This window comes from Mus caroli, unplaced genomic scaffold (genome assembly GCF_978045245.1).
Source record: "Mus caroli unplaced genomic scaffold, Mus_caroli_1 scaffold_12, whole genome shotgun sequence".
Taxonomy (NCBI): Eukaryota; Metazoa; Chordata; class Mammalia; order Rodentia; family Muridae; genus Mus; species Mus caroli.
Window position 1 is genome coordinate 15,391,119 of NW_028227267.1, and position 16,160 is coordinate 15,407,278.

The 16,160-nt window shown below is 42.5% G+C and overlaps 1 protein-coding gene across 1 annotated transcript in view; it reads left to right on the forward strand.

Moving 5' to 3' along the window:
• Lrmda (leucine rich melanocyte differentiation associated) overlaps positions 1–16,160 on the forward strand; it is a 1,040,878-nt gene that overhangs the window by 207,419 nt on the left and 817,299 nt on the right. The window lies entirely within an intron of this gene.

A 16,160-nucleotide genomic window follows, 5' to 3' on the forward strand; every position in this document is an offset into this window, starting at 1 on the left:
CTTTTCTTTTCCTTCCCCCCTTAGAGAATATTATCTCTGTGTAAACAAGTGTCATTATCCAGTGACTGATGGTGCATTTAGAGGCCCTCTCATCTTGAATAAAGTTATCATTAAAGAGGCCCTCCGCTTTGGGTCAGTTTTCCTCTCTGTTCACTCAGGGGCACTCACAGTGTTGAGGTTTCTGCCCAAATAAGGGCACTTTGGGATGAGTGAGGAAAGACTTGGGAACTCTTCCCTTGCTTTCTTGCCTTTGTTTTGACTAGCTCTGCAGAGTAGACCTTTGGCTTACGGTATGTATAGCCCCAGGTCTATCAAGGAAGGCGATCTGTTTCTCTATGTGAAGTCAACTGGTTAGCTGGCGGAAGAACCAGAGGGGCAGAGAGTGACATGGAACACATATCGATTTCACATTGTATCTATCAGAGGGTTACCATGGTGGAGATGATGATGATAGTGGTGGTGGTGGTGACGTTTTCTTTATATTCAGTTTCACTGTGTAACCCAGGCTGACCTCAAACTCATTTATAGCCCAGCCTGGCTTTGAACTTGTAATCTTCTTGCCTCAGTCTCACCAACTTGGGGAATATTGGTGAACATCATCTCATGTGGCTATGCTAATAGGTTTTTCCTAAGGGGAAGATGAAGTAATTTCTTAACCGCCCTTTTCTTTCTACATAGTTGTGAAAATAATTTGGTATTGACTTATTTGCATGCCTATGGATCACATTTTTAAATCCTTGACAACGCTGGTGAAAGTCCTATGTTCTCCCTGTTAAATTATGCAGCAGGAACGCTGATGGACTCATGGGATCTCCATGTAGCCTATCACTTATGGACATGGCAGACAGAAATAAAAGCAAAATGAGACATGCTTCATCCGGATGCTGGACATGAGTGTGTGAGCATGACCTCAATGCTTGATTTACTGTCTCCTCCTCTCTGGGGCAAAATGGAAGAGCAGAATGTCATCCCCTTAAGAGGCCAAGACCTAAGCCAAGTGTTTTTTTTTTTTTTCCTCTGTGTTTTGAGATACAGTCTCACACTGTAGCCCAGACTAGAACTGATTATGTGGTATAGCTTGATCTCAAACCCACAGTAATTCTCCTGTCTCAGCCTCCCCAATTCTGAGATTGTAAGTGTGAGTTGGATATTCCATCCCAGGACTCACAGAAGTCTCCCAGCTTCTGTCCCCTGGGAGTGCTAGGATTTCAGTTCAGCTGGAGTCTGTGCTGATGGGAATCCCCTCGTGCAGGGAGGATTTGATTGGCATCTTTTCTTTGAAGCTGTGGTGAATATGCCTGAAGCCCCTTAGGAACTTCCTTCCAAATGGAGAAAGGATCCTGACTTATTGGGCCCCATCCCTCAGCACTTGGGTGTATGGTGGTGCTTTCTTCTTGGATTTCTATAGGGCAGATGCTTAGACTTCTCATACTGTGGCTGGAGCTAAGGCTATGCCTAGGCTTCTGTAGGACACAGTGCTGCAGGACAAGTTTCTTACCTTTGGTCATTGTTACATGGCATGATCTCTGTAAGTGCTTCCAAATACAGTACTGTCTTGACACGGTCATCTCCAGGTAGGCTCTGAAAATACAGTTCCTGGGAGGTGTTCCTTTTAATGCTGAATCATGTCTTTGCTCACACCTGGAGCCCACTGGCTCCTTGCAATAGGATGTGAAGTGGAAACTTCTGGTTTCTTTGGAAAGTCAGTTATGCCAAATGATGTTTTGCTGAAGCAGACACAGGTAAAATGATATTTTGCTAAAGCAAGTACATGAAAGGATGAGTGATGTAGGATTCTTCATTAACAACATGTGTGCATTGGTTCACCTTCTATTGTGCCACTGAGCTCCATTTGTCCTGACTCCATAGAGAGAAGTGCATCAAAAAACTTCTGGTGGTGTTCTGGCAGCTTCTTGCTGCTTCCTTGGACTCAGGGTGATTGGCAGTATGATGTCAGCTGATACAGACTCGTGTGGAGTTTACTAAGTCAGACTCATGTGCAGAGGCAAGATGTGTGCTGAGGCAAAACCTGTGGAGGGCACGTGTTTTGTTTGGAGGGAGTGTAAATAGAACCCAATGGACAGTGATGAAGTTTTGCTTGCATAGCTAGCTTTGCACTGCATCTTTGGTCTTCTGTCTTTGCTGATCTTCACTTCGTTGAGAAAGGCACAGCAGAGAAACTTCTCCTGGCATACCTGCTTGTCTTGGTTGTTCCTGCTGACTTGTGTGCCAATTCAGAGGAAGCCTGGCTGTTTCTGCTAGGTTGTACCACTGCTGCTGGTTCATGTTTGCTATCCCAATACTACTGAACTAGACTGCTAGTATATTCATGAAGTATTTGTGAGTAGATCAATCCTATGAACTGAACTGCTGATTTCCTGACAATTCAGATTGGATTTGCCCCAACAAATAATTTCTAAACAGATCCAATTCCCCTGTATCCTAATAACTTTTCTTTTCTATTACCTCTGGTGAATAGTGGGATAGAAGGGAGGTTAAAGCATTTAAGAACCCATATTAAAATTATGGTTGAGAAAACTTTAAGCCTACAAGGAAGAAACAAGTTTACTGTTGCCTGTTCTTCAAAAGGCCATGTTCCTGTAGGGCTGACTTCAGAGTCTTGCTTCTTCTTCTAGGATGCCCTAGCCTTTAGTCCACAACAGCACTGGCTGCGCATAGCCACACTTCCATTGCCTTATTTATCCATACCAGCCTCTTCTGTCACTCTGCTCTGAGTCACTTCTTCCACTGAGATTCCAGACTCCCATGGTCATCACTTTCCAATTTAAAAAATATTTTCTGAAGCATATATAAAGAATTATTTCCATCCATATGGGAGAGAATGTGACTTTCGACATTCTTGTCTTCCCTGCCCCCACCTCAGTTTCTTGTGAACCTTTTTTATTCCATAACATTCACCTGGGAGAACATTCTAGGTCTTCCCTGTCACTACCACCATGAGGTCACAACAGCCCTGCTCTTACTAATGTTTGGATATTGGTTGCATTGATGGCTCTAGTAAATTACCATGGTTTATTAACTTTGAAGGTTTTTCAGCTTTATAAGGAACACCAAAAGCACTGTCATCTCTGGACTATGTTGGGGAAAGGAAGTTGGTTTGTCACAGAATTCATTGGTTTCTATGGGAATTATGCCAGTATCCCACGCAATGTGGAGTTTGGTCTGTGGCAGAGTGTGTCTTCCTTTCTTCTCCAAACTGTGAATATTTGTTAGTCACTTAATTTGTAGACCAAGACGAGACTCAGATATTCTCAGTTTGCAGATACCCTGAAAGACTGGCAGTGGTGGCTTGTTGGAATTTTCATATGGTTTAGTTTCCTGAGTCTGGAAGGGAAGATGTTTGGGATAGAGTGTTCATAACTTTTTTGAAGAATGTAGCTATAGATGCTCTAGGTACAAAAGCATGCATAGAGATAAATAAAGGTTTAGGAAATAAAGCCCATCTGTCTTTCATGGGGCGTATTTTCAGTGATTTCATCCAGGGAAGACACGATGAACAAAACCCACAGTATCTGCTATCCTGTGCATAGATTAGATACACGAAAGATGTTTATGGGAACAGAGAGTGGTGGTACCAGCCCCATCTGTACGTGCACACACACCCAAGGCCCACCCAAAGCCTACCATGGAAGTTGTTTCTCCAGAGTGTTGTTTGTTGTTTGCTGTTTTGTTCTTCTCTGTTATTGGGAAAGTAGCAGATGTGTGTGAAAAACTGATCCCATTAAATGCCTAAGAAGGAAGCTTTTTGGTCAGGAGGTTAATACTGAGGCCAACTAACTACCCATTGAGTTAAACCTCCTTCTAAAGTAAATGTTGGGCCACCCATTCCAGTGACCAGAGACTTGTTTTGTTGCAAGCTTTCAGTTTCTATGTGATTAAGGCAGTTAAATAAAAATGTGAATGGAATGTAAAGTTATTTTCTTTTATTTTTATTTTTATTTAATTGGGTGGTAAAGATTTGATGTCACTTAAGTGGAAATCTCTGTTCTAAAATGTAGTGTTTACCTCTCCCCACTAAACTATCACAGGTGAGATCCTTTATAAATGACAGAGAAGGCATTTCACATACATGAGATGAACATGCATGTATATATATGTATAAAGACCTACCTACATGTACTGACTGCACATAAAATATCATATACCTAAACATATGTGTGTATGTGTGTGTGTGTGTGTGTATAAAATAAAATAGTTAATCACCTGACCTAAAGTACTTTATTAATAATTATTTGACTCTCCATGGTGACCTACTTTTATGGCATGTTGCCATTTATTTTTAATATTTATTATTACTTTGTTGATTTTGTTCTTTTGAGATGGGGTCTCTCTCTGTAGCTCAGGCTGGCCTCTGAATTCACAGCCTTCCTGCCTCTGCTCTATGAGTGCTGGGATCATGGGAATGTGTTGCCATATCTAGAACTCAGTGACTTTTAAGCTGAGACAAAAAAGTCTTGAAAAGATTAGTTCTTACAGGAGCCCGGTGGGCAGGGGTTGAGCAAAGATTTTCCATCCCTTTAGGAGAACTAGTCACTTCCTATTGAGATGCTGGAATGAGTTCGGATGGCATCAGCTAGAGAACTGGCAGGGTTATTAACAGATTCACCTCTATTGGTTTTCTCTCCAAGTCGTGGTTGCTTGCATTTCATATGAGGTAATTTGATTTTTATTAATAGAAGTACTAGCTAAGTTTCTCAACTGGGAACTCCGCAGACACACCGTTTCCTCTCCTTCGTTTACTTTCTTCTTGTTAAAGTCATCAAAATGTTGACAGCTGCATAACTCTTTTTAAAGCATTCATAACCTGACAGATATTACAGATATTTGTCATTTTACTTCCAGTAAGTGACAGCTGAAATGAGCTTCTCGCAGTGTTGGAGGAGAGTGCGGGTGTAGTGAGTCCAGTCAAATTTGTCTCACATTTCCTTAATGGACAAGCGATCTCCAGCTTTGTTAAAGCTGTGGGAGGAGAGGAACGTGGGAAAAGGACCTGGTAACCATCAAGCTTTGGATCGCTTGGCATACAACAAATAGGATAGCGACACCCTGGAGGGCTGGAGTGTCTCGTGGGCCCAGGGGTCAGACTCTATACTCAGTCTTTGCCATGTATCAGTGTCCTGAAGCAACAGCTCTCTGCTTTGGAGCAGAAACCTTTAGGACTAGAAGTTCAGTTCTTCGGAAGCATTCTGCTTTGTTTCTAGAAAGCACTGAATGGTACAACTTAGAGCTTCTATCTTGTGATTTCTATCCCAGCCTCCAATTACCCACTAGGGTGACTCTAAGACTCAAGCCTGGTTTGCTTTTACTAAAATAGCAAAGATAATAGTTCCTATTTATGGATCATGTATATAATACAAGTCATGCAGCAAGCACATTTATGTATCACTCACGTTAGTAGCACACACCCTCAGTGAGACTGAGTGATCCACTACAAAAATGACTCACACAGCCAATAACCAGCAGATCCACACTTTTCTTTTAGACCCACTGAGTCTAAAGCAATGCTTGCTAACATTGCGTAAGTCACAACGCCCTCCAGGTTGCTTATAGGGTGCATTTTTTGGGGTGGTGGTGGTGGTGGTCGTACATCTTTCTTAGGATATGGGAGGATTAAATGAGGTGGTGACACATATGCCTTCTGTGAATCAGTTGGTTACATATGGCTTTGTGTTAGTGCCATTGTCATGAGTTGACATTCATGACAATAATAAAAGCCACACCCCCATCCTGGTGCTATGTCTAGGTCAGTAGGTGTGCTCTCTTTCTGTGTTACACTATACTCTGTCACCCTCTCACCCACTACAGTTTACCTAGTTTTCTCTTTTTAATACCCAGGATGAATCCTTCTTCTGATATGGGCTACATAGATTTGTCTAGCTTACTATATTGTCTCTTTTTTCAGTACTTGTCTGTATACTGTTAGTTCAGATGTTCTTCATTGTAAGCCAGCAGCCAGCAGCCAACAAAATGGTCAAGTCATTTCAAAGGAAACAGGTCAGGGCTGGTTTTTACTGGAGGGCAGTGATTTTGTGCACGAGAGTCCTTAAAACAGTGTCTCCTGCTTCAAGTACAACAGGAGAAAAGACAGTCAGTCCCTTAAATAAAATCTCCCAGTTAGGGTCCCACTCGATCAGTAAACTTAATTAGGCTTCTATCTCATTCTGGAACTGCTGCCAGGCTTACTGAGTTGGGGCCTACCTTGAGAAAGGGGAGTAAGATTGGTCACTCAGGATCCAGACTCTAAGGACTATCAGAAGGAGAAAGAAGGACTAAATCAAGAAAGGATGCCGACTCTTTTCTGCTCAATAAGACTTTCTTGCTTCATGCAAATATTATCTGTCCATTTATGTCTCACAGTAGACCAGAACTCATCCCCTCTATTCTACCATACCTCACCCCCTTTACATCCTGTGTCTGCTCAATACAAACATTGAATGTATTTTTTTTTCTTTAGTAGGTTACATCATACAGAATGAAACATCCCATAAAACAAAATATCCAGGCATTCTGTATTCTACCACAAAGGATGAAAGGGAAATAGCTGGGACCAGAAGAGAACCACACAATAGGAGTTTGTGTCTTTTCATTGAGTGTTTCCCTGTTCTTCAGGCGTGGCCTTTAGTTAACCTGCTCAGAGGCACTGACAGAACATGTCATAGAGAGAAGGTTCCTGTCTTCTTAGCACAATAAATATGCTGTTAATGACACGGGAACTTTCAGCCCACTATAGATTTATCATAGGTGGTGTTGCAGGAAGGGAAGCTGTATTAACCTTTTGTTGATCTGAAGTCATTTCACCTGAAACTCAGGAGCCCAATTAACATTATTGATTTGAATCGCAGTCATCAAGATCAACTTATTTTGTGTTAATTTCTTTCAACACAGAGGGAACTGAGACCAAGCACAGGGGAGTTGCGGCAGGATGATTGATTTGGCTATGAAAAGCGTGTTTTGTATCATAATCTCATTTTAATGCTTTAGGAGTTGAGCTGTGCCAAATTGCTTTTGATGAAGGAGTCATTTTCTGGTTGGGGTGCCGGGCAGGTCTTCCGTGTTGGTCAGCTATTTCTCCTGGTTTTTACATAAAGAGCCGCTCTCTTCTTTTCTCTGAGATTGACAGCAGTTAGGCAGATGTGGCAGGGAAGCAGATAAGCCTGCTGGTTTCAGTTTTGCTCTCAGTGTGTCTGTTCCAGAAACCCGGAGTGAAGGGGTAGGAGCACATGGTAGATCTGTGGAGTGTGAAGAGCCAAGCCCGTAGCATCAGGGCACTTAACTCATTAATTAACTCAGTGCCCTCATTGGCCTGAGCAAATGTCACGGGCAAGACTAGTATGAATGAGGCAAGCAAGTGGCCGCTGCCCATGACACTGACCGACAGTCCGACAACTCATGGGCTTTCTGGCCTATGGCCTCTAAGCTCAGAGTGCTTAGGTGAGTTGTTGCATCATTGTGGTATCAAGGAGGTTCCTCAACCTACACTGGCCAAAAAGGCTTCCAGATTTCACAAAGGATTAAACTTAGAGTCCTTGGAACTCCTTGAGGCAGAGACGGCTCCTTTTTCTCTCAGATCCTACAGAATCCCAGACTCACTCTATTCTGACTGACTGACTGGGTGCACGGATAATCAATAATAATCTTGTTTCCTTTGTGGAACAGGTGAATAAAACCATGAATGTTAAATAGGAGAAGAGCCGTTTATGAATTAAAGCAACAACCTAAAACAGGTATACATGTGTGTGCCTGTGTTTTTACACTTTTACACTCTGTACATATGTACATTTATATATATGAATGCACATTGTAATGTTATTATGTAAGTATACATGCAAATATTTATATATGTCTATAGCTATGCTACATAATATGTATATGCATATATGCATGATTACATGTGCATGTTGGAGTTTATATAGTATCTATATACATTCTGCATTTTTCTGGTAATCCTGTGAAGAAGAAAACCGACAACTAGGAAAGCCAGATTACCCATGTAGCAGAAGTTAGAGGTAGGATTTACACCTCTGTTGTTCAACTCTACTTTGAATGTCCTATGTCAGGCTACATGGTGAATATTTTGGTCCTTTTCCACAAGGACCTTCTGCTCACCTTGAGCTCAACCACCGGACTCAGTGCAGCATCAATCCTGCTGAGAGCAGCCTGTTAAAAGTGGACACACGCAACTTAAGAAAAAATGGAGCGAGCGGGCGGCTTTCCCTTCCCATCTGAAATTAATGCCCACTGTATAAAAAACATAAAGAATCTCTGTCCCTAGAGACTTGCCTGACATTTTAAAACTTTCATCTGCTCGAATTCACAGTGTTCCAGAAGGGAATTTACACACTGCTGAGCTCCAGGCACTGGCTGGCTGTGCTATGCACCTCTGTATTGGCTACACTGTGCTTGCTACAGGACCAAACAAATGCTATAGCTTGTTTAGTTCCCTTAAAACCAATAATGGGCCCATTCAGATTTTATCTGTCATTTGACTTTGTTGTTGAGTAGTATTAATGATGATGTTGTAAAGCAGGCCTAAGCCATCCTCACAGAATTTTCTAGACTCTAGTGATACGTAGGCCAAGGTGGTGCTCACAGAGCATGGAGGGAAACATGGAGATGGTCTTGACCTAACTGGCCTACATGGGAGAGAGCTGCATTAATATCACGTCTTACACATTTGACCAAGGCTTTAAGAGGCCTGTACTTCATGTTGATTTTTATAGAAGCTGGCTGCAGCCTGGGTAGGATTAATCATGGCTGGGACCTATCACACTTACGAAGGTATTAAATTCTAGCATTGGAACCATGAAAAACCAGTCCATAACCTTATATGAACATCGTATGCTACTGTAACCCTAGAGAAATAGTGTATATTCAAACTAATGGGGAATAAAATGTGTTGTGCTTTTGTTTTGCCATGTCTGGCAAGGTACTTGAATGGTGTTCCTTTTGTCTCTGTCCTACACAAGATAAGACAAGCCTTATCTTTTCAGAGTTCATTATTACTGTGGGCCCATGGATGCGGAGGGTGTCTGCTGGATGTCAAGCTGAGCATGGGGGCTAAAAGATGCCTGCCTGTGTCCTTTGTCTCATGGAGCCCTCTCTCTGGGCCTTGAACACACAGGACTTACTGCTATTGTGGAGTCATCTCCTCATCTCTCTGTGGCTCCACTAGTCAGAGCTTATACATTTTTATGTATCTGAGTCTTACCTACAGCTCACATGTATGAATTTTTGAAAGAACCAATGTAAGATCTTTTGTTTGGAGACAGATTCTCTCTATGTAGCCCAGACCTCACAGAGATCTTCCTGTTTCTGCCTCTTGAGTGCTAAGATGAAAGGTGTGTGCCATCATTTCTGACCTGAGTTTTTTCTTTGAGTACATATATGTGTGTAGCGTGCATGTGTGTATGGATGTGTACTGGCATACATGGGTAAATTTATGTGTAGGCAAGTGTATACATGTAAAGGCCCAAGTCGAGACAGAGTCTTTCACTGAACCCTGAGTTTGCCATTTTGGCTAATCTGGCTAGCTGGCTTGCTCTGGGCATTCCCTGTTACGATCTCTGGCACACTGGAATTACTGGCAGTGCCGTATGCCTATCTAGCTTTTATGTGGGTTCTGGGATTGGACTCCCAGTCCTCATGCTTGTGTGGTAAGCACATACCCTCTGAACCATGGCTCCAGCCCTCATTGCAAGGGCTTTGGCAACCAGCCCTGATATTACTGGTAACCCAGAAATTAGAATGTCTGTCTTAAGTGTCTTGTTGAGTAAAGATAAATTGAGAAATAAATGAAAGGGCAGTGTGAAGGAATACTGGTGTCTCCTTCCTTCTCCAAAGTTTGCCAGTCTGTGAGAAAAACATTCCAAATAGATTTATATGAGGGGCTCTGGAATCTATGGGCCAGGTCAGATCAGAAGATCGCTCACGACTTGGATTCTAAACACGAGTTACTTTATCACTTACATCTGCTCTTTGTGACAGTCACCAAAAGGAATTTCTGTCTTGTGGCCATTGTAAAGTGGGACCTGGCTTTCACTTTACCTTTCTCTATGGGACATGAATAGCAGCAACAAGTTCTTAGCTGAACAGTCCAGTGTACTGGGTTTAAGGTCCACTGTGACCATGCAGATCAACATCTTACCTGTAAGGTCACATGATGCTGCAGCCAGCATGTCACTGATGAGTCTTTTTAGTGTAGTCTATCTCTGATTGCTGCTCTCTTGTGACATCACAAAATCCTTTAATTTGAGACATGTAATTTTTTTTTAATTTTAGAAGTTGCTTTGTTGAGCTGGAACCACAGAAAAAATTGTTTTGGGGATAATGAACCACTACATTTCACTGTGGGAGTTCAGATCAGGGCGTGAACTCAGTAGCTTCAGGTTTCCTGGCTCAGTGAGGCTGATGGATGGAGCTGAAGAGCTCAACATGGTGGTGTTTCTGATCCCACCAAATAGGAGACATTTTGCACCTTCCTCCATTTCCTCATTACTGTGTGCGTGTGTTCAGATGTTACCCCAGTAGGTGGGGGATCACCTCCCCTGGGAAAGGCAGACCAAGAGGAGCTTTCCAGATGACACTAGCTATTTGTACAGTTATCCACCCTCCATTCTTCCGTGTGTCCATTGAAAGAGTTGGATTTCCAGATGCTAGGGTAGCAAGATAGATCAGATGTGACTTCTGGTTTTAAGGATGCTGGGACTGCACTTCTTGACTTGTTAAGATTCTGACCTTCTTTCGTATATCTTCTGCATGCTTTCAGGTCTCAGCTTAAATGTGACTCTCTTAGAGAGGCCCCTACTCTAGACCCCAGAATAACTAAGAGCCCCTTACCACTCTCATTCCTGCCCCCATGATCCTTGTTTACCTAGTGGACTTTGGTCAGCTCTGTTCTCAGTGAGACAAGGTTCTAAGTATCTCAGGGTAGCCTCAAACTTAAGATGTAGTCAAGGATGACCATGAATTCTTGTTCTTTCCTGCTTCCACTTCTCAAGGGTCAGGGCTGTTATTTTAATGAATTCTTGACAGGAAGTCAGCAGGCTCCTGAGCTCAGCCCTTTCTTAGACTCCTGGCCCTACATTCTTGTCTTGGGTACTGGTGCAAGTATTTGTCTTTATTGGTAGACAATTAGACATTGGTAAACAATCTTTTGCCTTCTGTAATGATTAGTGGATATGAACAGTCCCCCTCAGGATGGAATCTCCACCTTTCCCTGATGTCCGACAGTGAGGTTCTGTGTAGGAAGCACCCACAGGGCCCTTTCTAGAATAAAACAGTTTGTGATCTGCACACAGACAGGTATCTGTCCCCAGAGGAGGCCTTCATCATTCTGTCCTTGTCATCATTAGTGACCGATGAGCTTCTGTCAGAGGAAGGACCTCTGAGCTGGTCCTCCTGAAGCCTCAGTTGCTCTTCCCAAGCATTGCAGACAGCTCTCCACAGAGACCCTCAGTCCTATTACTGAGGGTATCCACGGGCCATCCCAGAGTTGGGCTGCATGGGTGGTTTTCAGTGTTTTTGACTATGTTTGGCATTAAGAAATAAGTTTTAAATCCCCATCTCTGTGTGTGTGTGGATGTTTATGTGCCCACATAAGAAGTTTCACTAGGCCAGGCAGTGGTGGCAGATTCTAGGATCTTTAATCCCAGCACTTGAGAGGCAGAGGCAGGCAGATTCTGAGTTCGAGGCCAGCCTGGTCTACAGAGTGAGTTCCAGGACAGCCAGGGCTACACAGAAAAACCCTGTCTTGAAAAAACAAAAACAAAACCAAAAATAATAAAAAAGAAGTGTTACTAAATAGTATTTAACCTTAATATCTGCACTGCTTTGTGACGTGACTCCTTCTGTTCTACATTAAAGATATCCGGGAAGCACACTTGGAAATGGATTCCACATGAAAATGCATTTGAAAAATTAGCAGTTAGATATTGCAGCCTTCATTAGATCTAAGTCTGAGATCTGCTTCTGTCTTCTCCCTGTAGGGATGAGGGAGGGCTCCTTGGGTTACACAATTCATTAGACTCAAAGCAGGAATGTTACTCAGCTCTCCTGAACTTGGGTTCAGTGTTCATGCCTACATATCTTTTACTTGGAAGTACAGTTTGTGTGTCCAGTGTTAGTGTGTGCATGTATGTATGCTTGTGTGTGACTGTACATGTCATGTGAGCATCTGTGTATGTGTGTGTGTGTGTGTGTGTGTGTGTGTGTATATGTGTGTGTTCATTCACTTTCCTTTCTAGTTAGAGATTGATTGTTAAAGGATCACCATCCCTTTTTGGACTCAGCCCACACCTTGTCTCCCTTTTGCAAAAACTCTGTCAAGTTTAAAGTTGTACACACATAACCTTCTTTTCCCTTGTTCCAGGCCCACAACACAAAAGACACATGGATCTTATCCTCATGTTATTTCCTGCTAACTCGTGGTGGTATGGCAGGGCTTCATTCTTGTCATTAGAAAAGGATTTTAGGGAAGAGGTCCAACCTGAGCCTTTTCTACCTTATTAAAAGGAATGACGTTTTGCATGCACTTACAAGAAGAGAAGGGGGTCTTAGAGATGCCAGGTGCTAAGCGTGCTGACACCAGTGCTGGTCCTTGTGCCATGGCTGGGACCCTCTTCCCATATTCACAGCTCCTCTCCCAGGCCCCTGGCCTCACTTGTCCCCTCTAGAGATTAAATGTGTCCCCTTTCAGCAAGAACTGGCCTGTGCTGTTTGCACAGGGGCGCTTTCAAAATGTCTTGCCAGAAAGTGAAGACACAATGGTGTGTGACATTTAAAATGAAGCCTAGATTTGAAACATATTGAAAAAAAATAGTAAAAATTAAAAAAAGGAAATCTGGAATGTTTTTTCCAAAGTTGAAGAATGGCCTCCCTGTTTCCAGAGGGTTTCCTTTGGTCTTGCATTGAGCTGTCTGAGCCTGCTGTGGGTGTTGTTCTGGTAGGTTGTTATGGGCCTCTATACATAATTGTGGCTCTATGTCCTCATCACAGTCTTGCCTCTGGGGCACTGAACTCATTAGGCAGGAAATCCTATGACATTTTCATTTCATTTCTTTTCAAATATGACAGTATTGTCAGAGAAGGAACAGTCTGCAAAGGGCTTACCATGCAGGCGCAGAGATCTGGCCTTTGCGCTAACACTCCATGTAGAAGTGGCATGTGCGACATGAGCTTATAATCCCTGTCTGGGGAGGCAGAGACAGGAGGTTCTCTGAGGTTGCCTGGCCAGTCACCCTGGCCTTATCAGTGAGCTCCAGGTCAGTAAGAGACCCTGTCTCAAAGACCAAAAAGTACAGATCTTGAAAAATGGCACTAGAGGTTAACTGCTGTCCTCTCTATGCACACATGTACATGTACCCTCTGCACAACACAATTAAATTACTTTTTGATTTACTTTTTGATTCCAAATTTCTCCAGAGCTGGGTAGTTGTCAGTGGGAGTGGCCAATGCCACTTTGCCCAGTATTGTCATCCTGCTTGTACCCAGCATGTTCAAAATGCTTCAAAATCAAAAATTGCCACAGATTTTGGATAGTTGATACTAAGAAAGGTGGATATTAACCTACTTCATTAAAATATCTCCACGAATATGGTTGGCTAATGTGCATGAATACATCCAAACTGGAACAATCATTATTTCAAGTTTTTAAATTAATGTATAATAGTTGCATATAATGTGGTGGCCTAGTGTTACATTTGATCACATGCATATATAGTAACATGGATGAAATCAATCATGATAATTGTTTTGTGTCTGGGGATCATCTACTTTGATCCTAGCACCTGGGCTGTGCTTGCTTGTGCATTGAGTCATGCATCAGTGGGTTCCCCCATGTTGCATTCACCCTGCCGGAAGCAGGAGCCTGGAGCTACATCCGCCTTTGAACTACCACAAGCCACTTTGCACTTTGCACTGTTGCTCCAGTTGGCTGAGTAGTGTGGAGGGACTCCTAGCTGTAATATTTCTGATTTGGAAAAACAGCTTCCCTTGGAGAGAAACACTAATTAGATGCAAAGAGGGAGTTATTTCATCCTTTGTGGGGGGCAGTAGGGAGGGAGGGAGGGAGGGAGGGAGGGAGAAAAGTACCACACATAAATTATGTCCTATTTGGGCAATGTGTCATGCTTGTCAGCTGTCTGTTGCCAGAGAGCCACGCTGTGGCTAAATACTTGTGACACTTTGCCCAATCAAGGTAGAGGGAAAGGATGTTATGGGAACCTCTTTGTGACAATCTCTGCTAGTTTATATTAGCTTAACCCATCACTATTTCCTCTGTGCGTGGAGAAATTTGTTAAATTAATTCTGTTGCAATTAGTAGATTTATGGGAAAGTGCCCTGTTATCTTTTAATTGGAGAGCATAAAACTACAAACTGAATCCACGGGTTCTATCTGTGTAATAGGCAATCTATCTACGACAAGATTTGATCGATGGATTCGTATGATGCCCTTGCCTTGTTTTATATTGGCTGTCAGCGCTTAACTGGGACTGAAGTATCTGGGTAACAAAAATTGATATAATGACTTAATGCGCCTTATTCTCTTTGAGCTACATCAGTTTAGAGCACTTCTGAGAGAAAAATGTCTGGAAAATATCAGGGACTCATTTATCAACCTGTTTTCATTAGCATACTGCCTGGCTCCGGTAAGGATTTGAATAAAAAAAAAGAGAGAGAGAGAGAAAGAGAGAGAGAAGGATAGTACAATTTATTTCAGGCCCCATATTTCTTGGATGAAAGGAGGCCTCTAATAAAAGGAAAATACAGAAAGAGGCTTTTTCCAGTTGGTTTTTCCCTAACGAAAAACCCTACCCCGCCCCTAAAAAAAGGTTTCTCATTTGTTTGAATGTTTGCTGTTAGTGATATCTGAGGGCACATATCCCTGGGAAGGTAATTAGGAAAGCAACAGGAGCCACATGGTGGGCTTGATATGTAGAGAAAAACTATTTCAACACCACAACAAAATTAATCAAAAATACCCATACATATAGTGGTTATGTGAATACCTACCTCTGTTTGCTTTGCCCTGGGCATACAGGAGCACATGTGCCTGTGTGTGTGTGTGTGTGTGTGTGTGTAAAATACAGTTAAACAATGAGCGTCTGAGAGGCACTCTGCATAAGTGGGCATTTTGTATCATTAAAGGATTTTGGAAAGTTAAGATCTAGTGTTCTTAGCTCTCTGGAGTTAGAGCTGAGGGGAAATAGAAACAGATCAAAATGTTTGTATAGTGGGCAAAATGCATTTGGTATATGGAGTCATTTGTCCTACGCACCGTAGGATGCGAACCACAAGAGGTAATAATAACTGACAGGCAGTTGCATGGGAGTGAGTCCTTTTTTTGCATGAAATTTTTATGCATCAGTCAGCCTGCATACAGTGTGCCTAATGTATAAAATAAATTGGTGCATAAATCAGATTAAGAGCAGCACGTTGCCAACTTTCGCATTTGCACACAGGAATTCAATATGTATATGGAGGAATTCCCATTTTTTAATCTCTAATAGGGTGTGGGGAGTCTCTCAGGTAGATTTTGTACACAGAAACACTTTATTCATTTACCTCTACTGCCTGCCCACCCCCAAATAACAACAGAAGCGATGCTATGCATGCCAGGGACAGCAAGGTGGGATTTTTCTGTAACGCTGGCTGTATATAGAGGGTGGTGACACAGTATTTAAGATGATATTGCAACCTTGTCTATAGCTCCTAATTATGGCGAGGAATCAGTGTGCCAATCGATAGTGATTTATGGTGGGGATGCACAAGTGCGCATGGCTAACACTGATCTGCATGTAAATTCCTTGACATAATAAGAAGTTATTACCAATGACAGTCACTGTCTGACCGCTAATTCATCAATACATCCTTCCACTGGTGTGAGCCTCATTGGCTGTGTAGGGGGTGGGGTGACAGTATGCCATACCATTGCCTTCTCCTGTAAGTCAGGTCCAGACATCTGCTGCTTCAGGACCTGTTATTGAACAGGTGAGACTAGAGGTCACATTGACCATGTCTCTGCCAAACAATGGTTCCATGATTAACCAACTAGACAAGGGGCGGGCCTTGCTTGTATTTTTCAAGCCCCAAATGACTCTGAGTTAAAAAATATATATATACCACAAATAATATCAAATGTT